General features: G+C 43.1%; 1 protein-coding gene and 1 pseudogene across 9 annotated transcripts in view; both read left to right on the forward strand.

Annotated features, from left to right (window-relative positions):
• TRIP12 (thyroid hormone receptor interactor 12) overlaps nt 1-23,116 on the forward strand; it is a 1,052,161-nt gene that overhangs the window by 262,623 nt on the left and 766,422 nt on the right. The gene's annotated exons all lie outside the window — the stretch shown is intronic.
• LOC128658324 (uncharacterized) lies at nt 18,281-18,399 on the forward strand (annotated as a pseudogene).

The raw sequence follows: 23,116 nt of genomic DNA on the forward strand, positions 1-23,116 counted from the left end.
GGAACCCCTAAAACTCACACTATTTAATACTTAGGTAACGTGCCTCTAACCTTGTCTCAACAGGAGTGTGATTTCAGATATCAGAGCCCAAAGACAGAATTAGATTTTCTATGTGTTTAATAACAAAAATATCAACACAGGTTACACAGTGCAAAATTATAAAAGACATTCAAAAACAACATACAATTACAGATGCAAAGCTACAGTTCTTTAGAAACCAAATGGGACATGAAAAAGATTTACACCATATCTTACTTATTTCCAAGTTCCTATAGATATGTGGAGAGCTGCCATTCCAGATGTTATGGTCGCTTGAGTACCCAGGGCAGTTCTGCCTAAAAAGTCTGTCTCTTGCATACTTGAATCTGATTCTCTTTGTCTTGTCAAAGACAACGCCCAGGTTATAATTTACAACGAGTGTGACCAATAAAAACAAGTCTTAGCTATCACTATCAGTCTCCAAGGAGAGGAGCGTTCTGCATTCTTTTACACACATCACTAGGCTAAGGAGGGGGGAAGGGGCTCAGCCCACAGCTTCTCTGAATACAAATTCCACACACACAGAGCAGCAGTTCACTTCCAGGCTGAGACAATACCCCCTCTGCTGAGTAGCCAATCCAGGTATCAACTACTCCACATGATTGTATCATGACACCTCCCCTTTTAAAATGGTGGAATGAGGAATCAGCCACAGGCTGATCACTCTTCCATCTATACCACTGGCTCTCCTTGTCGATAGAGACCATCAGCATTCCCATGTAAACTGCCTTTCTTGTGCTGCACAGTGAAATTATACTGTTGCAATATTAAACTCCATCTGAGCAACTTGCTGTTGTTTCCTGCAACCCTATCTAGCCAATGTAGAGGGTTATGATCGGTTATAACAGTAAAGTCCCGGCCATATAAATACGGCTGTAATTTTTGCAATGCCCATACCATTGCTAAGCATTCCTTTTCTACCACTGCATATGCAGCTTCTCTGGGTAACAGCTTCCTACTTAGGTACAGTATGGGATGTTCTTCCCCTTTTGCATTAACCTGGCTGAGCACAGCCCCCAACCCATAGCTAGAAGCATCAGTTTGTACTACAAACCTCCTACTAAAATCAGGAGCTTGAAGCACAGGAGAATTGGCTAAGGCCTCCTTCAGTTTGATAAAAGCCTCCTCGCATGGCTGGGTCCAGTCTATGGATTTGGGAAGCCTTTTCTTAGTTAAATCTGTGAGGGGTTTGGCAATTGCACTATACTCTGGTACAAATTTACGGTAGTACCCTGCAGTCCCCAAAAATGACATAACTTGCTTTTTAGTCGTAGGTGTGGGCCAGGCAGTGATGGCCTCTACCTTGTCTGGCTCAGGGCGTAGGGTTCCCCCTCCTACCCTATGCCCCAAATACTGAACTTCTGTGATGCCTATCTGACACTTCTCTGGTTTAATGGTGAGCCCTGCTCTGGCTATGCGGTCCAGAACCTGATCTAGATGTACCAAATGTTCCTCCCAGGTCTTGCTGAACACTGCAATGTCATCTAAGTAGGCCACAGCAAACTCCCCTTGGCCTTCCAACAGTTGGTTAACTAGCCTTTGGAAAGTGGCAGGGGCATTTTTCATGCCAAATGGCATCACACAACTCATATAACCAAAATGGGGTAATAAAGGCGGACCTCTCCTGGGCCTCTGCAGTCATAGGGATCTGCCAATACCCTCGGCTCAAATCCATAATGGTTAGGTACTGGGCACTCGATAGCTGATCTAGTAACTCATCTATCCTTGGCATGGGGTAGGCATCGAATGTGGTTACTGCATTTAGTCTCCTATAATCCACACAGAAACGGGTGGATTTATCTTTCTTGGGTACTAACACCACAGGGGAAGCCCAAGGGCTCTTGGACTTAGTAATCACGTTCAGCTTTAGCATGTCTTCTATCTCCCTCTGAATATGCGCCCGGACCTCAGGGGACACCCGGTATGCAACCTGTCTTTGGGAAATTACACAAAAACATGTAATTTCTTTTAGTACTATACTAATAGCACTAAAAAACTCTAAATATCCCCACCGCTGCCAGCCAGTTTGTGACGAATCAAGCCTTCTCAGCGTCACAATAGAGGGGTTTGGGCATGAAGGGGTTAATGGCACACAGCTCTTGTTCCCTTATCCTTGCAACTCTGCAAAAGAACCTTTTAAAAGAGACGCCACATTAACCAAATCTGACCCACACTGCTCTAATAATTTCCCTGCTGCCACCACCAAAACTTTTAAATTAAAGGGGAGTTCTGGGGAACCCCTAAAAACTCACACTATTTAATACTTAGGTAACGTGCCTCTAACCTTGTCTCAACAGGAGTGTGATTTCAGATATCAGAGCCCAAAGACAGAATTAGATTTTCTATGTGTTTAATAACAAAAATATCAACACAGGTTACACAGTGCAAAATTATAAAAGACATTCAAAAACAACATACAATTACAGATGCAAAGCTACAGTTCTTTAGAAACCAAATGGGACATGAAAAAGATTTACACCATATCTTACTTATTTCCAAGTTCCTATAGATATGTGGAGAGCTGCCATTCCAGATGTTATGGTCGCTTGAGTACCCAGGGCAGTTCTGCCTAAAAAGTCTGTCTCTTGCATACTTGAATCTGATTCTCTTTGTCTTGTCAAAGACAACGCCCAGGTTATAATTTACGAGTGTGACCAATAAAAACAAGTCTTAGCTATCACTATCAGTCTCCAAGGAGAGGAGCGTTCTGCATTCTTTTACACACATCACTAGGCTAAGGAGGGGGGAAGGGGCTCAGCCCACAGCTTCTCTGAATACAAATTCCACACACACAGAACAGCAGTTTACTTCCAGGCTGAGACAATACCCCCTCTGCTGAGTAGCCAATCCAGGTATCAACTACTCCACATGATTGTATCATGACAGGTGTGTTTGTAGGCATTTTGAGGTTTGGGAAACTTTGCCCCTCCTGGTAGGAATGTATATCCCATACGTCACTAGCTCATGGACTCTTGCTAATATGAAAGAAATGAATTTATCAGGTAAGTTCTTACATAAATTATGTTTTTTTTCTTCAATTCAAAAGTTTATTTTCAAATGGTACGGGAGTTGTACTCTTTTGGTCCCAGGCAGAAAATAGAAGAAGAATCTGCCTGTGGTCTCTAATGATCTTAGCAGGTTGTAACTAAGATCCATTGCTGTTCTCACACATAACTGAAGAGAGAGGTAACTTCAGCTGGGGAATGGCGTGCAGGTTATCCTGCTATGAGTTATGTGCAGTTTAAATTTTTTCTAGAGGAATGTAAATGCTAGAAAAAGCTGCTGATACCAGATTTATTTAAGGTAAGCATGATTACAGTGATTTAATAGCGACTGGTATCATGCTTACTGTCAGAGGTAATACTCTTATTATTTTTCAATTCCTGTCATATAAAACGTTTGCTGGGAATGCTTAAACGTTTTTATATATGTTTTGGTGATGAAACTTTATTGGGGCCTAGTTTTTTTTCCACATGGCTGGCTTAAATTTGCCTAGAAACAGTTTTCTTAGGCCTCCCACTGTGTAGACATAAGTGGGAGGGGCCTAATTTAGCGCTTAATTGCGCAGTAACTTTGCAGACTGAGACATCCAGCTTCCCTCAAGGAGTCCCCTGAATGCTATAAGGACCTCTCTAAAGGGTCTTTAGGCTTTCCAAAGTCGTTTGTATGGCAAGGTAGGGCCACAGCAGAGCTGTGGCAGTTTGTTGTGACTGTTAAAAAAAAGTATCGTTTTTTTGATCCGTTTTTTAAACTAAGGGGTTAATCATCCATTTGCAAGTGGGTGCAATGCTCTGTTAGCTTATTATACACACTGTAAAAATTTCGTTTGATTTACTGCTTTTTTTCACTGTTTTTCAAATTCTGACCTTTTTTATTTTACTTAAAGGCACAGTACCGTTTTTATTTTTTGCTTAACTTGCTTTAAAGTGTTTTCCAAGCTTTCTGGTCTCATTGCTAGTGGGTTTAAACATGTCTGACATAGAGGAAACTCCTTGTTCATTATGTTTAGAAGCCATGGTGGAACCCCCTCTTAGAATGTGTACCAAATGTACTGATTTCACTTTAAGTAATAAAGACCATATTCTGTCTTTAAAAAATTTATCACCAGAGGAATCTGACGAGGGGGAAGTTATGCCGACTAACTCGCCCCACGTGTCAGAACCTTTGAATCCCGCTCAAGGGACTCGCGCTCAAGAGGCGCCAAGTATATCTAGCGCGCCCATGGCGTTTACTTTACAAGACATGGCGGCAGTCATGGATAATACACTGTCAGCGGTATTATCCAGACTACCTGGGTTACGAGGAAAGCGAGACAGCTCTGGAGTTAGAAGAAATACAGAGCATACTGACGCTTTAAGAGCTATTTCTGATACCCCCTCACAATATGCAGAAGCTGAGGAAGGAGAGCTTCTTTCTGTGGGTGATTTTTCTGACTCGGGGAAGAGGATTCAACCTGATTCTGAAATATCAGAATTTAACATTTAAATTTAAGCTTGAACACCTCCGCGTGTTGCTCAGGGAGGTTTTAGCTGCTCTGAATGACTGTGATACAATTGCAGTGCCAGAGAAATTGTGTAGATTGGATAAATACTATGCAGTACCGGTTTACACTGATGTTTTTCCAATACCTAAAAGGTTTACAGAAATTATTACTTAGGAATGGGATAGACCAGGTGTGCCATTCTCTCCCCCTCCTATTTTTAAGAAAATGTTTCCAATAGATGCCGCCACACGGGACTTATGGCAAACGGTCCCTAAGGTGGAGGGAGCAGTTTCTACACTTGCTAAGCGTACTACTATCCCTGTCGAGGACAGTTGTGCTTTCTTAGATCCAATGGATAAAAAGTTAGAGGGTTACCTTAAGAAAATGTTTATTCAACAAGGTTTTATTCTACAGGCCCTTGCATGCATTGCCCCAGTCACTGCTGCTGCGGCCTTCTGGTTTGAGTCTCTGGAAGAGGCTTTACAGCTAGAGACCCCATTGGATGATATACTTGACAAGCTTAGAGCACTTAAGCTAGCCAATTCTTTGGTTTCTAATGCCATTGTTCATTTTACTAAACTAACGGCTAAGAATTCTGGTTTTGCTATTCAGGTGCGTAGGGCGCTATGGCTAAAATCATGGTCAGCTGACGTTACTTCAAAGTCTAAGCTGCTTAATATTCCCTTCAAGGGGCAGACCCTATTCGGGCCTGGTTTGAAGGAGATCATTTCTGATATCACTGGAGGAAAAGGTCATGCCCTTCCTCAGGATAGGTCCAAATCAAGGGCCAAACAGTCTAATTTTCGTGCCTTTCGAAACTTCAAGGCGAGTGCGGCATCAACTTCCTCTAATACAAAACAAGAGGGAACTTTTGCCCAGTCCAAGTCAGTCTGGAGACCTAACCAGACTTGGATCAAAGGTAAGCAGGCCAAAAAGCCTGCTGCTGCCTCTAAGACAGCATGAAGGATTGGCCCCCGATCCGGTAACGGATTTAGTAGGGGGCAGACTTTCGCTCTTCGCCCAGGCTTGGGCAAGAGATGTCCAGGATCCCTGGGCGTTGGAAATTGTATCCCAGGGATATCTTCTGGACTTCAAAGCTTCTCCTCCAAAAGGGAGATTTCACCTTTCACAATTATCTGCAAACCAGATAAAGAGAGAGGCATTTTTACACTGTGTTCAAGACCTCTTAGTTATGGGAGTGATCCACTCAGTTCCAAAGGAGGAACAGGGACAAGGATTCTATTCAAATCTGTTTGTGGTTACCAAAAAAGAGGGAACCTTCAGACCAATCTTAGATCTCAAGATTTTAAACAAATTTCTCAGGGTTCCATCATTCAAGATGGAGACTATTCGTACCATCCTACCTATGATCCAGGAGGGTCAATATATGACTACAGTGGATTTAAAGGATGCTTATCTTCACATTCCGATACACAAAGATCATCATCGGTTTCTCAGGTTTTCCTTCCTAGACAGGCATTACCAGTTTGTAGCTCTTCCCTTTGGGTTAGCTGCAGCCCCAATAATCTTTACGAAGGTTCTGGGGTCACTTTTGGCGGTCCTAAGGCCGCGGGGCATAGCAGTGGCCCCTTATTTAGACGACATTCTGATACAGGCGTCAAATTTCCAAATTGCCAAGTCTCATACGGACATAGTTCTGGCATTCCTGAGGTCGCATGGGTGGAAAGTGAACGAAGAAAAGAGTTCTCTATCCCCTCTCACAAGAGTCTCCTTTCTGGGAACTATAATAGATTCTGTAGAAATGAGGAATTACCTGACAGAGACCAGGTTATCAAAACTTCTAAATTCCTGCCATGTTCTTTATTCCACTCCTCACCCTTTGGTGGCTCAGTGTATGGAAGTAATCGGCTTAATGGTAGCAGCAATGGACATAGTGCCGTTTGCCCGTCTACATCTCAGACCGCTGCAACTCTGCATGCTAAGTCAGTGGATTGGGGATTACACAGATTTGTCCCCTCTACTAAATCTGGATCAAGAGACCAGGGATTCTCTTCTCTGGTGGCTATCTCGGGTCCATCTGTGCAAAGGTATGACTTTTCGCAGGCCAGATTGGACAGTTGTAACGACAGATGCCAGCCTTCTAGGCTGGGGGGCAGTCTGGAACTCCCTGAAGTCTCAGGGATCGTGGACTCAGGAGGAGACACTCCTTCCGATAAACATTCTGGAACTAAGAGCGATATTCAATGCTCTTCAGGCTTGGCCTCAGCTAGCGACAATGAGGTTCATAAGATTTTAGTCGGACAACATCACGACTGTGGCTTACATCAACCATCAAGGGGGAACAAGGAGTTCCCTAGCGATGTTGGAAGTCTCAAAGATAATTCGCTGGGCAGAGATTCACTCTTAGATTCACTCTTGCCACCTATCGGCTATCCATATCCCAGGTATATAGAACTGGGAGGCGGATTTTCTAAATCGACAGACTTTTCATCCGGGGGAGTGGGAACTCCATCCGGAGGTGTTTGCACAATTGATTCTTCGTTAGGGGAAAACCAGAACTGGATCGCATTGCGTCTCGCTAGAACGCCAAACTTCCTTGTTACGGTTCCAGGTCCAGGGATCCCAAGGCGACGCTGATAGATGCTCTAGCAGCGCCTTGGTCCTTCAACCTGGCTTATGTGTTTCCACCGTTTCCTCTGCTCCCTCGTCTGATTGCCAAAATCAAGCAGGAGAGAGCATCAGTGACCTTGATAGCGCCTGCGTGGCCACGCAGGACTTGGTATGCAGATCTGGTGGACAGGTCATCCTTTCCACCATGGACTCTGCCGCTGAGACAGGACCTTCTACTTCAGGGTCCTTTCAACCATCCAAATCTAATTTCTCTAAGACTGACTGCCTGGAGATTGAACGCTTTGAACGATTTTATCAAAGCATGGCTTCTCTGAGTCAGTTATTGATACCTTAATTCAGGCACGAAAGCTTGTCACCAGGAAAATCTATCATAAGATATGGCGTAAATATCTTTATTGGTGCGAATCCAAGGGTTACTCATGGAGTAAAGTCAGAATTCCCAGGATACTATTCTTTCTCCAAGATGGATTGGAAAAAGGATTGTCAGCTAGTTCCTTAAAGGGACAGATTTCTGCTCTGTCTATTCTTTTGCACAAGCGTCTGGCGGATGTTCCAGACGTTCAGGCTTTTTGTCAGGCTTTAGTTAGAATCAAGCATGTGTTTAAACCCGTTGCTCCGCCATGGAGTTTAAATTTGGTTGTTAAAGTTCTATTTTTGGTAGCTATTTCCTCGGCTCGTAGAGTTTCCGTGTTATCTGCCTTACAATGGGATTCCCCTTATCTGATCTTCCATGCAGATAAGGTAGTTTTGCGTACCAAACCTGGGTTTTTACCTAAGGTGGTATCTAATAAGAATATCAATCAGGAGATTGTTGTTCCGTCATTGTGTCCTAATCCTTCTTCAAAGAAGGAACGTCTATTACACAATCTTGACGTGGTTCACGCTTTAAAGTATTATTTACAAGCTACTAAAGATTTTCGTCAAACATCTGCTTTGTTTGTTGTCTACTCTGGACAGAGGAAAGGCCAAAAGGCTTCGGCAACCTCGCTTTCGTTTTGGCTAAGAAGTATAATACGCTTGGCTTATGAGACTGCTGGCCAGCAGCCTCCTAAAAGGATTACAGCTCATTCTACTAGAGCTGTGGCTTCCACATGGGCCTTTAAAAATGAGGCTTCTGTTAAACAGATTTGCAAGGCGGCGACTTGGTCTTCGCTTCATACTTTTTCAAAATTTTTATAAATTTGATACTTTTGCTTCTTCTGAGGCTATTTTGGGGAGAAAGGTTTTACAGGCAGTGGTACCTTCCATTTAAGTACCTGCCTTGTCCCTCCCTTCATCCGTGTACTTTAGCTTTGGTATTGGTAATACCACAAGTAATGGATGATCCGTGGACTGGATATACCTTACAAGAGAAAACATAATTTATGCTTACCTGATAAATTTATTTCTCTTGTGGTGTATCCAGTCCACGGCCCGCCCTGTCATTTTAAGGCAGGTATTTTTTAACTTTAAACTACAGTCAACACTGCACCCTATAGTTTCTCCTTTCTCTTGTCTTCGGTCGAATGACTGGAGGTGGCAGTTAGGGGAGGAGCTATATAGCAGCTCTGCTGTGGGTGATCCTCTTGCAACTTCCTGTTGGGAAGGAGAATATCCCACAAGTAATGGATGATCCGTGGACTGGATACACCACAAGAGAAATAAATTTATCAGGTAAGCATAAATTATGTTTTCATCTAGTATTATAAACTGAATTTAAATAGTAGGTCACGTTAAGCAAGTGTTGTTTTTCTCTTGTTAAGTGTATCCAGTCCACGGATCATCCATTACTTGTGGGATTTTCTCCTTCCCAACAGGAAGTTGCAAGAGGATCACCCACAGCAGAGCTGCTATATAGCTCCTCCCTTCACTGCCATATCCAGTCATTCTCTTGCAACTCTCAACAAAGATGGACGTAGTAAGAGGAGAGTGGTGTATTATAGTTAGTTTAACTTCAATCAAAAGTTTGTTATTTTTAAATGGTACCGGAGTGTACTGTTTCATCTCAGGCAGCATTAGAAGAAGAATCTGCCTGTGATTTCTATGATCTTAGCAGAAGTAACTAAGATCCATTGCTGTTGTCACATATTCTGAGGAGTGAGGTAACTTCAGAGAGGGAATGGCGTGCAGGTTTTCCTGCAATAAGGTATGTGCAGTTAATATTTTTCTAGGGATGGAATTTGCTAGAAAATGCTGCTGATACCGGATTAATGTAAGTAAAGCCTTAAATGCAGTGATAGCGACTGGTATCAGGCTTATTAATAGATACATACTCTTATAAAAGTGTAATATAAAACGTTTGCTGGCATGTTTAATCGTTTTTATATATGTTTGGTGACAAAACTTATTGGAGCCTAGTTTTTTTCCACATGGCTGGTTTGATTTTTGCCTAGAAACAGTTCCTGAGGCTTTCCACTGTTGCAATATGAGTAGGAAGGGCCTATTTTAGTTCTTTTCTGTGCAGCTAAAAATACTGACAGAGACATTCAGCTTCTTCCTGCATGAACCAGAACATCTCTGAAGGGCTCAAAAGGCTTCAAAGTCGTGTTTGAGGAGGGTAACAATCACAGTAGACTGTGGCAGTTGTTGTGACTGTGTTTAAAAAACGTTTTTGTCATTTATTATTCTGTTTTTGTTATTAAGGGGTTAATCATCCATTTGCAAGTGGGTGCAATGCTCTGCTGACTTGTTACACTAACAAACTTTTTATAGTGTATGTAACTGCCTTTTTTCACTGTTATTTCAAATTTTGTCAAAATGTGTTTCTCTTAAAGGCACAGTAATGTTTTTTATATTGCTTGTTAACTTGCTTTAAAGTGTTTTCCAAGCTTGCTAGTCTCATTGCCAGTCTGTACAAACATGTCTGAAACAGAGGATACTTGTTCATTATGTTTAAAAGCCATGGTGGAACCCCATAGGAGAATGTGTACTAAATGTATTGATTTCACCTTAAACAGTAAAGATCAGTCTTTATCTATAAAAGAATTGTCACCAGAGGGGTCTGTCGAGGGGGAAGTTATGCCGACTAACTCTCCCCACGTGTCGGACCCTTCGCCTCCCGCTCAAGGGACGCACGCTAATATGGCGCCAAGTACATCAGGGACGCCCATAGCGATTACTTTGCAGGACATGGCTGCAATCATGAATAATACCCTGTCAGAGGTATTATCCAGATTGCCTGAATTGAGAGGCAAGCGCAATAGCTCTGGGGTTAGACGAGATACAGAGCGCGTAGATGCTGTAAGAGCCATGTCTGATACTGCGTCACAATATGCAGAACCTGAGGACGGAGAGCTTCAGTCTGTGGGTGACGTCTCTGAATCAGGGAGACCTGATTCAGAGATTTCTAATTTTAAATTTAAGCTTGAGAACCTCCGTGTATTGCTTGGGGAGGTATTAGCTGCTCTGAATGACTGTGACACAATTGCAGTGCCAGAGAAATTGTGTAGGCTGGATAAATACTATGCAGTGCCGGTGAGTACTGATGTTTTTCCAATACCTAAAAGGCTTACAGAAATTATTAGTAAGGAGTGGGATAGGCCTGGTGTGCCCTTTTCCCCACCTCCTATATTTAGAAAAATGTTTCCAATAGATGCCACTACACGGGACTTATGGCAGACTGTCCCTAAGGTGGAGGGAGCAGTTTCTATTTAGCAAAGCGTACCACTATCCCGGTTGAGGACAGTTGTGCTTTTTCAGATCCAATGGATAAAAAATTGGAGGGTTACCTTAAGAAAATGTTTATTCAACAAGGTTTTATTTTACAGCCCCTTGCATGCATTGCGCCTGTCACTGCTGCGGCGGCATTCTGGTTTGAGGCCCTGGAAGAGGCCATCTATACAGCTCCATTGACTGAAATTGTTGACAAGCTTAGAACTCTTAAGCTAGCTAACTCATTTGTTGCTGATGCCATTGTTCATTTGACTAAACTAACGGCTAAGAATTCCGGATTCGCCATCCAGGCGCGTAGGGCGCTATGGCTTAAATCCTGGTCAGCTGACGTGACTTCAAAGTCTAAATTACTCAACATTCCTTTCAAGGGGCAGACCTTATTCGGGCCTGGTTTGAAAGAAATTATTGCTGACATTACTGGAGGTAAGGGTCATACCCTTCCTCAGGACAGGGCCAAATCAAAGGCCAAACAGTCTAATTTTCGTGCCTTTTCGAAATTTCAAGGCAGGTGCAGCATCAACTTCCTCTGCTTCAAAACAGGAGGGAACTTTTGCTCAATCCAAGCAGGCCTGGAAACCTAACCAGTCCTGGAACAAGGGCAAGCAGGCCAGAAAGCCTGCTGCTGCCTCTAAGACAGCATGAAGGAGCGGTCCCCTATCCGACAACGGATCTAGTGGGGGGCAGACTTTCTCTCTTCGCCCAGGCGTGGGCAAGAGATGTTCAGGATCCCTGGGCGTTGGAGATCATATCGCAGGGATATCTTCTGGACTTCAAAGCTTCTCCACAAGGGAGATTTCACCTTTCAAGATTATCTGCAAACCAGATAAAGAAAGAGGCATTCCTAAGCTGCGTACAAGATCTCCTTGTAATGGGAGTGATCCATCCAGTTCCGTGGACGGAACAAGGACAGGGGTTTTATTCAAATCTGTTTGTGGTTCCCAAAAAAGAGGGAACCTTCAGACCAATTTTGGATTTAAAGATCCTAAACAAATTCCTCAGAGTTCCGTCATTCAAGATGGAAACTATTCGAACCATTTTAACCATGATCCAAGAGGGTCAGTACATGACCACAGTGGACTTAAAGGATGCCTACCTTCACATTCCGATTCACAAGAATCATCATCAGTTCCTGAGGTTTGCCTTTCTAGACAGGCATTACCAATTTGTAGCTCTTCCATTCGGGTTGGCTACAGCCCCAAGAATTTTTACAAAGGTTCTGGGCTCACTTCTGGCGGTCCTAAGACCGCGAGGCATAGCGGTGGCTCCTTACCTGGACGATATCCTGATACAGGCGTCAAGCTTTCAAATTGCCAAATCTCATACAGAGATAGTTCTGGCATTACTGAGGTCGCATGGGTGGAAAGTGAACGAAGAAAAGAGTTCTCTATCTCCTCTCACGAGGGTTTCCTTCCTAGGGACTCTAATAGATTCTGTAGAAATGAAAATTTACCTGACGGAGTCCAGGTTATCAAAACTTCTAAATGCTTGCCGTGTTCTTCACTCCATTCCGCGCCCCACGGTGGCTCAGTGCATGGAAGTAATCGGCTTAATTGTAGCGGCGATGGACATAGTGCCATTCGCTCGCCTGCATCTCAGACCGCTGCAATTATGCATGCTCAGTCAGTGGAATGGGGATTACACAGATTTGTCCGCTCTACTAAATCTGCATCAGGAAACCAGAGATTCTCTTCTCTGGTGGTTATCTCGGGCCCATCTGTCCAAGGGTATGACCTTTCGCAGACCAGATTGGACAATTGTAACAACAGATGCCAGCCTTCTAGGTTGGGGTGCAGTCTGGAACTCCCTGAAGGCTCAGGGTTCATGGACTCAGGAGGAGAAACTCCTCCCAATAAATATTCTGGAGTTAAGAGCAATTTTCAATGCTCTTCTGACTTGGCCTCAGCTAGCAACACTGAGGTTCATCAGATTTCAGTCTGACAATATCACGACTGTGGCTTACATCAACCATCAAGGGGGAACCAGGAGTTCCCTAGCGATGTCAGAAGTCTCCAAGATAATTCGCTGGGCAGAGACTCACTCTTGCCACCTGTCAGCGATCCATATCCCAGGTGTAGAGAACTGGGAGGCGGATTTTCTAAGTCGTCAGACTTTTCATCCGGGGGAATGGGAACTCCATCCGGAGGTGTTTGCTCAATTGGTTCTCCGTTGGGGCAAACCAGAATTGGATCTCATGGCGTCTCGCCAGAACGCCAAGCTTCCTTGTTACGGATCCAGGTCCAGGGACCCAGAAGCGGCACTGATAGATGCTGTAGCAGTGCCTTGGTTCTTCAACCTGGCTTATGTGTTTCCACCGTTTCCTCTGCTCCCTTGTCTGATTGCCAAAATCAAACAGGAAAGAGCATCGATGATATCGATAGCGCCTGCGTGGCCACGCAGGACCTGGTATGCAGACCTAGTGGACATGTCATCCTTTCCACCATGGACTCTGCCTCTGAGACAGGACCTTCTAATACAAGGTCCTTTCAATCATCCGAATCTACTTTCTCTGAGACTGACTGCATGGAGATTGAACGCTTGATCCTATCAAAGCGTGGCTTCTCCGAGTCAGTAATTGATGCCTTAATACAGGCACGAAAGCCTGTCACCAGGAAAATTTACCACAAGATATGGCGTAAATATCTTCATTGGTGTGAATCCAAGAATTACTCATGGAGTAGGGTTTGGATTCCTAGGATATTGTCCTTCCTCCAAGAGGGTTTGGACAAAGGATTATCAGCTAGTTCTTTAAAGGGACAGATTTCTGCTCTGTCTATTCTTTTACACAAGCGTCTGGCAGAAGTTCCAGACGTTCAGGCATTTTGTCAGGCTTTAGTTAGAATTAAGCCTGTGTTTAAACCTGTTGCTCCTCCATGGAGCTTTAAACTTGGTTCTTAAAGTTCTTCAAGGGGTTCCGTTTGAACCCCTTCATTCTATTGATATCAAACTTCTTTCATGGAAAGTTCTTTTTCTGATGGCTATTTCCTCGGCTCGAAGAGTCTCGGAGTTATCTGCCTTACATTGTGATTCTCCTTATCTGATCTTTCATTCAGATAAAGTTGTTCTGCGTACAAAACCTGGGTTTTTACCTAAGGTGGTTTCTAACAAGAATATCAATCAAGAGATTGTTGTTCCATCATTATGTCCTAATCCTTCTTCAAAGAAGGAACGTCTTTTGCATAATCTAGACGTAGTCCGTGCCTTGAAGTTTTACTTACAGGCTACTAAAGATTTTCGCCAAACATCTAACCTGTTTGTTGTTTACTCTGGACAGAGGAGAGGTCAGAAGACCTCGGCAACCTCTCTTTCTTTTTGGCTTCGGAGTATAATCCGTTTAGCCTATGAGACTGCTGGACAGCAGCCTCCTGAAAGGATTACAGCTCATTCTACTAGAGCTGTGGCTTCCACCTGGGCCTTTAAAAATGAGGCCTCTGTTGAACAGATTTGCAAGGCTGCAACTTGGTCTTCGCTTCATACTTTTTCCAAATTTTACAAATTTGATACTTTTGCTTCTTTGGAGGCTGTTTTTGGGAGAGAGGTTCTACAGGCAGTGGTTCCTTCCGTTTAAGTTCCTGCCTTGTCCCTCCCATCATCCGTGTACTTTAGCTTTGGTATTGGTATCCCACAAGTAATGGATGATCCGTGGACTGGATACACTTAACAAGAGAAAACCTAATTTATGCTTACCTGATAAATTTATTTCTCTTGTAGTGTATCCAGTCCACGGCCCGCCCTGTCCTTTTCAGGCAGTTCTAAATTTTAATTAAACTACAGTCACCACTGCACCCTATGGTTTCTCCTTTCTCGGCTTGTTTCGGTCGAATGACTGGATATGGCAGTGAGGGGAGGAACTATATAGCAGCTCTGCTGTGGGTGATCCTCTTGCAACTTCCTGTTGGGAAGGAGAATATCCCACAAGTAATGGATGATCCGTGGACTGGATACACTACAAGAGAAATAAATTTATCAGGTAAGCATACATTGTTTTTGTTTTTATGCTGCTTTTATGTGTGAGATGTTATGGGCTCATAGGCTGTTATGGAATATACAGGTTTTACTTTCACTTTGAGAGCTGTGCAGCTTACAAGTCTGGTGCACTTTTTCTCATAGCAGAGACTGTCCTGCATTGCGCAGTTTTCATTCCTTCTTTCCTGACCGGGTGTTTATCATTGAGGAGTCATAAATCTCTGTACTGTCTGGGTCATAGGAGGTGGGGAATGCCCCAGCCATTGGGGTATAAAGGTACCGTTTTTGTGAATAAAATAAAATTGTTTTATTTTATTTTCTGTCTGCGGCCTTTAATGCTTTACCTTGCCCTGCCAAACGCAAGCGAACCCAGAGTACATCAGAATATTTATTGGATTTAACTGTTACAGTTATCCGAGGATGAAGTTCTTTCTGAGACTTCAGAATATGAACATTCTGGGTCGGAGTGTGCTGCCTCTAAACCTCCGGCTGCGGAGGAATCAGACTTTAGTTTCTGGCGAATTCAGAGGTTCCAGAGGCCAAGTTGCCTGATGAACCTTTGATTCCAAAATTGGATAGAGTTTGAGGACAGGGTGGTACCTTATCCTTCCCTGCTTCTGTTAGATGGCGGACATCATTAAGAATGAATGGGACAGGATTGGAGTCCTTTTTCCCCTCTTCTCCCTTTAACAAATTGTTCCCGGTCATGGACTCTCTATGGAGCTTGGTTCCGTCCCTAAAAGGGATGGCGCTATCTTTGCCCTTGCTAAACGTACTACTATCCCGCTTGAGGGTAGCTCTTCGTTTTAGGAACCCATGGCTAAAAGATGGAAACTCTGTTAAAAAAGATGTTTCAACATACCGGATATTTGTTTTTCAATTGGCGGTGGCTGTTGCCGCGAGTGCTGGAGCAGTTACCTATTAGTGCGACTCCTTACAGGATTTGATTGTGGGAGAGTGTCCCATCAACTTTCTTAAGGAAAGAATTAAGGCCTTGAGGTTGCTAATTTTATCTCTGATGCTATTATGTAGATTATTCATCTGAATGCTATGGCTTCAGCTCTTTCTGTTCAGGTCCATCGTGCTCTGGCTGAAGTCATCGTCTGCAAATTCCTTTGCCAGGTTTCATCTCAGACTGTTGCAACTACGCATGCTGAAGCAGTGGAACGGCGATTATCGGATCGGTCTAAACCGATTTCTCTGGACATCTGATCGAGAGAACTGCTCTCTTGGTGTTTTTTGTCCGGATCACTTGTCCTGAGGGACGTCCGTCTTAAGACCATCCTGGGGATTATGAGTTACGGTTGTGAGTTTGTCAGGATGGGGAGCGGTTTGGGGTGCCAGGGAGGCACAGGGCCTTTGGACTCAGGAGGAATGCTCCCTGCCCGATCTCATTTTGGATCTTCAGGCAATATACAATGCTCTGACGGCTTGGCCTCTGCTGGTTTTGTCCCAGTTTATCAGATTCCAATTAGACAACATAGCCTTGGTGGCTTACATCTACCATCAGGGTGGGGAACGAGAAGCTCCCTAGCTATGAGGGAAGTATCTTGGATCCTGGAGTGGGCTTAGACCCACGTTTGTTTGCTGTCAGCGATCCACATTCCGGGTGTGGACAACTGGAAAGCGGTTTTCCTCGGCAGACAACACTTTCATCCGGGGTTATGGTCTCTCCATCCTGGGTGTTTGCGGGAATTTGCAAGAGGAGGATCTTATGAAGTCTCAATACCAAGCTACCCAGATAGGGGTTGAGGTACAGGGATCCTCAGGCGGAGCTAACAGATTCATTAGCGGTGCCTTGGAGGTTCAATCTAATTTATCTTTCCGGCCGTTACCACTACTTCCTAGTGTAGTGGCTCGAGTCAAGCAGGCGTCAGTGATTGATTGCTCCGTATTGGCCGCAAAGGATATAGTTCGGATCTAGTGGGGATGTCGTCTTCTCCTCCGTAGCAGTTACCTTGTGGCAGGAATCTGCTGACCAAGGTATTTTTGTTCATAAATGTCTAGATTCTCTGATGCTGACTGCGTGGAGATTAACCGCTTAGTCCTAGCCAAGAGAGGGTTTTCTGAGAGTTATTTTTACTCTCATTCAAGCTCATAAGCTGGTTGCTTGTCTCATCTATCATAAGTTGTGGAGGACCTACTTATTCTGTTCTCCAGGATGAACTGGAGAAGGGCTTTTCTGCAAGTCCCCTGAGGGGACAGTTTTAGGCCCTGTCTGTTTTACTGCACAAGAGGTTTGCTGAGCCTCCAGATGTGCAGTCTTTTGTTAAGGCTCTGCTAGGATCAGACCTGGGTTTAGATCTAATGCTCCTCTTTGGAGTTTAAATCTTGTCCTTAAAGTTTTGCAACAGGCTCCTTTGGAGCCTATGTATGAAGTAAACAATACATTGTTGTCTTGGAAGGTTCCTTTTCTACTGGCTATTGCTTCTGCACACAGAGTATCTGTAATTGCTGCTTTGCAATGCGTCCCTCCTTATCTGGCTTTCCATGCTGATAAGACTGTTCTACGAACCAAGTTAGGTTTTCTTCCTAAGGTTGTGTCATTTCGCAACACCAATCAAGAGATTGTGGTTCCTTTCTTATGTCCTAATCCTCCTTCGTCGAAGGAACGTTTATAACGTAATTCTGGATGTGGTTTGTGCCTTGAAGTTCTATCTTCAGGCCACGATGGAATTTAGACAAACTTCTTTTGCTGTTTGTTCTCCTTTCCAGGAAGCGTAGGGGTCAGAGGGCCTCTTCGACTTCCTTATCTTTTTGGCTGAGGAGTGGCATCCCTTTAGCATAGAGTCAGCAGGACATAAGCCTCCTCTGAGGATTACAGCTCATTCTACGTGAGCAGTGATTTCCTCTTGGGCCTTCTACCTGGTCTAACTTAATTTTGATGTTTTTGCTTCTGCTGAAGCAGCCTTAGGGAAAAAGATTTTGCAGGCTGTGTTGTCCTTGGATTAGGGTCCGTCTCTCTTTTTTCCCTCCTTTTAGCATTCCGTGTACTCTAGAGCTTGGGTATATGTTTCCCACAAGTAAGGAATGCAGCTGTGGACACTTCCCATATTCTCTGATAGGCGGCCCTAAATTTTAAATTTATTCTTCCGGCACCTTTTTCACCCTGGTATTTCTCCTACTGTTCCATGTTCCCTCGGCAGAATGACTGGGGTTATGAGGAAGTGGGGTAGGTATTTAAGCCTTTGGCTGGGGTGTGTCTGCTGTTTCCAGGTTCAGTATTTCCCACAAGGAATGCAGCTGTAGACTCTTCCCATACAGAAGGAAAGGAAATTATCTGGTAAGTCATAATTTGTTATTGCTATGTTGTCTATAGGAGATAGTGGTTTAATTTTCTCTCAGAGAGATGTTTTTTTTTCCCTATGTCTAGGACAAGAAGTCCCTATGTTATCTGTAGGTTTTTTTTCTTATTAGTTTATCTCTTATTGAAGACATTTTTTTTTAATAATGCCTTTGACAGGTTCTCACAATACAAGGATTACAAGCTTGAACCTGGCTACAGATTCCATTTAAAGAACTGACTGTGCCTTCACACAGAAGCAATTAGTAGTCTACCGCCACTCTGCCCTGAATGCACCCGATCCTGTCTGATCTCGGAAGTTATGCAGGGTCAGGCCTGGTCAGTACCTGGATGGAAGACCGCCTGGGAAAACTAGGTGCGGTAGGCTTAATAGTAAAGTTCAGAGTCATGGGTTCTACCCTATGTTTCTAAACAGGGGCTCTATATAATCTCTCTATTTGAGGTGATTTATTAAATTTTCTGACATGCATTCTTCTATGTTATCTATAGAAGTACTTTATACTTATCTCTCAATATGGAGGTTTGCCTTTCCAGTGTTCTGCTCACGCTAATGCATTTTCTATGATGCGTTGCTTAGGAGGTGCTCTTTACTAAGGTAGGAAGTCACTTTGGAACCCTATTGTCAATTTGGCCTATGGTAGCCTAAATTCAAAATTTCTCAGTGTGGCCTTCATCCCAAGGGCGGTACTTCGATGGGAGTTAGCCTGGGAATGCCAGGTACTGTTTGATTTGGTTTGAATCCAGCTGCTGGCACTATAAGTCCTTTTCTTTTACAAGATATGACGAGTCCACGGATTTCATCCTTACTTGTGGGATTAAATCTCCTGTTAGCAGGAAGTGGCAAAGAGCATCACAGCAGAGCTGTATATATAGCTCCTCCCCCCCGTCATTCTCTTTGCCTGTGTTCGTGATAGGAAGAGGTAAAGTGAGGTGTTAGTTTAGATTCTTCAATCAAGAGTTTATTTTCAAATGGTGCCAAAGTGTACTATTTTATTATAGAACAGCATCTGAAGTGTTAGCCTTTTTAGGCTATGGGAACCAGTGGAGTTTTAGCTTCACTGCGCCTCCCACGCTTATGCTGCTTCTGTGTGTATGGTCTTAGACATTGCTAACTAAGACCTTTCTTCTTTCACAGGGCCTCAGGAGGAAGAGTGGAAGCCTCTTGACACTGTGAAGATATCATGCTGTTCCTCAGAATGGAGGTACAGTAGGTGCAGTTTTTTCTTTTACAAGATATGCCGAGTCCACGGGTTTCATCCCTACTTGTGGGATATTAACCTCCTTCTAACAGGAAGTGGCAAAGAGCACCACAGCAGAGCTGTTATATATCTCCTCCCCCCAGCCATTCTCTTTGCCTATGCTAGTAATAGGAAGGGTAAAGTGATAGTGGTGATAAAATGATAGTTTTAATTTCTTCAATCAAGATGTTTTTTATTTTAAATGGTACCGGTGAGTACTATTTGACTCAAGGGGGATTTGGAAGAAGATTTGCCCCCTGAAATTGATGATCTTAGCAGCAGTTACTAAGGTCCATTATGGTTCCCACAGATCTGAAGGTAATATGGGAAAGATCTTCAGTGTGGAGGACTGTCTCATGCAGCAAGCAGCATTTGAGGTATGTTTTCAGCCTTTTTATTTCTGTGGAGAGTTAATATATCAGAACTGGCTGATTGGGTTCCTCATAGTGGGAACAGGGTAAGCAGTAGTCCTATATGCAAAAGGGTGTTAGTGTCCTCCTGGGTGTTTGTTTTCTAATACTTATGCACTCAGCATAAGTCAGCATATAATTAAAACACTGGGACATATTACTAAGTCTTTATTATATTGTTAAACAAAAGGATGGCTTTTATTGTGTTTTTGGGGACCACATGGCAGTTTGAAACCGTTTCTCATGAGGTAGTTTTAAATTTCAGTGCAACCTCCATTGTGAGCGGGGCCTAGTTTACACTGAAGGAGACAGCAGAAATTTGCTCCGGTTGGGCCCTATCTGTGTTCTGTACTATCAGGATTGGTGTCGATTCATTTGGCAGTGTTCTGGGGGCAGGTAGACGCCACAGCAGAGCTGTGGCGAGATGCAGGGGTCTTATTTAGTAAAGTGTAATTTTTTTGATTATATGTTCCTCTAAAGTGTAAATTTCTACTCTTGCATTTGGGATGCAATAATTTTTGGCAACTTTGCATTTATATTCATAGTTTTTGAACGTTTATAGGCTACTTAAGTGTGTTTGGAAAAAAAAAATTGTGCGCTTTTATTTCTTAAAGGCGCAGTACCAGTTTTCTCTTGTTAAGTGTATCCAGTCCACGGATCATCCATTACTTATGGAATATATTCTCCTTCCCAACAGGAAGTTGCAAGAGTCCACCCACAGCAAAGCTGCTATATAGCTCCTCCCCTAACTGCCATATTCAGTCATTCTCTTGCAAGCCTCAACATAGATAGGAGGTCGTGAGAGTCTGTGGTGATTTATACTTAGTTTATTCTTCAATCAAAAGTTTGTTATTTTTAAATGGCACCGGAGTGTGCTGTTTATCTCAGGCAGTATTTGGAAGAAGAATCTGCCTGCGTTTTTTCTATGATCTTAGCAGACGTAACTGAGATCCATTTGCTGTTCTCACACATTCTGAGGAGTGAGGTACTTCAGAGGGGGAATGGCGTGCAGGTTTTCCTGCAGATAAGGTATGTGCAGTAAAATATTTTTCTAGGAATGGAATTGACTAAGAAAATACTGCTGATACCGAAGTAATGTAAGTAAAGCCTTAAATGCAGCGATAGCGACTGGTATCAGGCTTATTAATAGAGATACATACTCTTATAAAAATGTGTTTTAAAACGTTTGCTGGCATGTTTAATCGTTTTTTAACGTACATTGGTGATAACACTGTAATGTTGGTATAGCCTTAAATGCAGTAAAAGCGACTGGTATCAGGCTTATTAATAGAGATACATACTCTTGTAAAAATGTGTTTTAAAACGTTTGCTGGCATGTTTAATCGTTTTTTAACATATGTTTGGTGATAAAACTTATTGGGGCCTAAGTTTTTTCCACATGGCTGGCTTAAATTTTGCATAGAAACAGTTCCCACTGTTGTAATATGAGTGGGAGGGGCCTAATTTAGCGCTTTTTTGCGCAGTTAAAATTACAAAATGAATTATCCAGATTCCCTCAGCAGTCCCATGAATACTACAGGACATTTTTAAAGGGCTAAAAAGACTTCCAAAATCGTTTATAGGGAAGGTAATCCACAGCTCTGCTGTGGCAGTTTTGTTGTCTGTTTTTAAAAACGTCTGTCGTTTTTTTTTATCTGTTTTTTTGCATTAAGGGGTTAATCATCCATTTGCAAGTGGGTGCAATGCTCTGTTACCTTATTACATGTACTGTAAAAATTTTGTTTGTTTTACTGCCTTTTTTCACTGTTTTTCAAATTTTGACAAAATTTGTTTCTCTTAAAGGCACAGTAACGTTTTATATATTTGCTTGTTAACTTGATTTAAAGTGTTTTCCAAGCTTATTAGTCTCATTATTAGTCTGTTCTAACATGTCTGACATAGAGGAAGCTCTGTGTTCATTATGTTTTAAAGCCATGGTGGAGCCCCATCTTAGAATGTGTACCAGATGTACTGATTTCATGTTAAACAATAAAGATCCTTTTTTTTTTTTTTAAAAAAAAAACATTATCACCAGAGGATTCTGTCGTGGGGGTAGTTATGCCGACTAACTCTCCCCACGTGTCAGACCTTTTGACTCCCGCTTTAGGGACTCACGCTCAAATGGCGCCAAGTACATCAAGGGCACCCATAGCGTTTATTTTACCAGGGGATTCTGTCGAGGGGAAGTTATGCCGATTAACTCTCCCCACGTGTCAGACCCTTCGACTCCCGCTTCAGGGACTCACGCTCAAATGGCGCCAAGTACATCAAGGGCGTCCATAGCGTTTTTTTTACAAGACATGGCAAAGGTGGTGAATAATACTCTGGCAGCAGTATTAGTCAGACTACCTGAAATTAAAGGAAAGCAGATAGCTCTGGGGGTAGATACAGAGCATACAGACGCTTTAAGAACCATGTATGATACTACCTCACACTATGCTTAGTCTGTGGGTGATTTTTTTTTTGACTCAGGGAAGATGATTTAACCTGATTCTGATATTTCTACATTTAAAATTTATGCTTGAGAACCTCCACTTGTTGCTCAGGGAGGCTTTGGCTGCTCTGAATGAATATGTACAATCGCAGGGCCAGAGAAATTGTGTAGACTGGATAAATAATATGCAGTGCCGGTGTGTACTGATGTTTTTCCAATACCTAAAGAGGTTTACTAATTTTTTTATTTTTTTTTAAGGAATGGGATAGACCAGGTGTGCCGTTCTCTTCCCCTCCTATTTTTTAGAAGAATGTTTTCTAATAGTTACCACCACATGGGACTTCTGGCAGACAGTTCCTAAGGTGGAGAGAAGAGTTTCTACTCTAGCTAAGCGTACCACTACCTCTGGCGAGGACAGTTGTGCTTTTTAGATCCAATGGATAAAAAAATGTTTATTCAACAGGGTTTTATCCTGCAGCCCCTTGCATACATTGCTTCTGTCACTGCTGCTGCGGCGTTCTGGGTTGAGTCTCTTGATGAGGCTTTACAGTTAGCGACTCCATTGGATGAATATATTTGACAAGCTTATGCTAGCCAATTCTTTGTTTTCTGATGCCTTTGTTCATTTGACTAGACTAACGGCTAAGAATTCTGTTTTTTACTATACTGGCACGCAGAGCGCTATGGCTTATATCATGGTCAGCTGTCGTGACTTTAATAAATAAGCTACTTAACTTCCCTTCAAGGGGCAGACCCTATTTGGGCCTGGTTTGAAGGAGATTATTACTTATATCACTGGAGGAAAAGGTCATACCCTTCCTCAGGATAGGAATCAAGGGCCAAAAAAGGTCTAATTTTCGTGCCTTTTAAAACTTCAGGGCAGGTTTGGCATCCACTTCCTCTAAGGCAAAACAAGAGGGAATTTTTGCTCAGTCCAAGGCGGTCTGGAGACAATTGGACCTGGAACAAAGATAAGCAGGCCAAGGAGCCTGCTGCTGCCTC

This window comes from Bombina bombina, chromosome 4, assembly GCF_027579735.1.
Source record: "Bombina bombina isolate aBomBom1 chromosome 4, aBomBom1.pri, whole genome shotgun sequence".
NCBI lineage: Eukaryota > Metazoa > Chordata > Amphibia > Anura > Bombinatoridae > Bombina > Bombina bombina.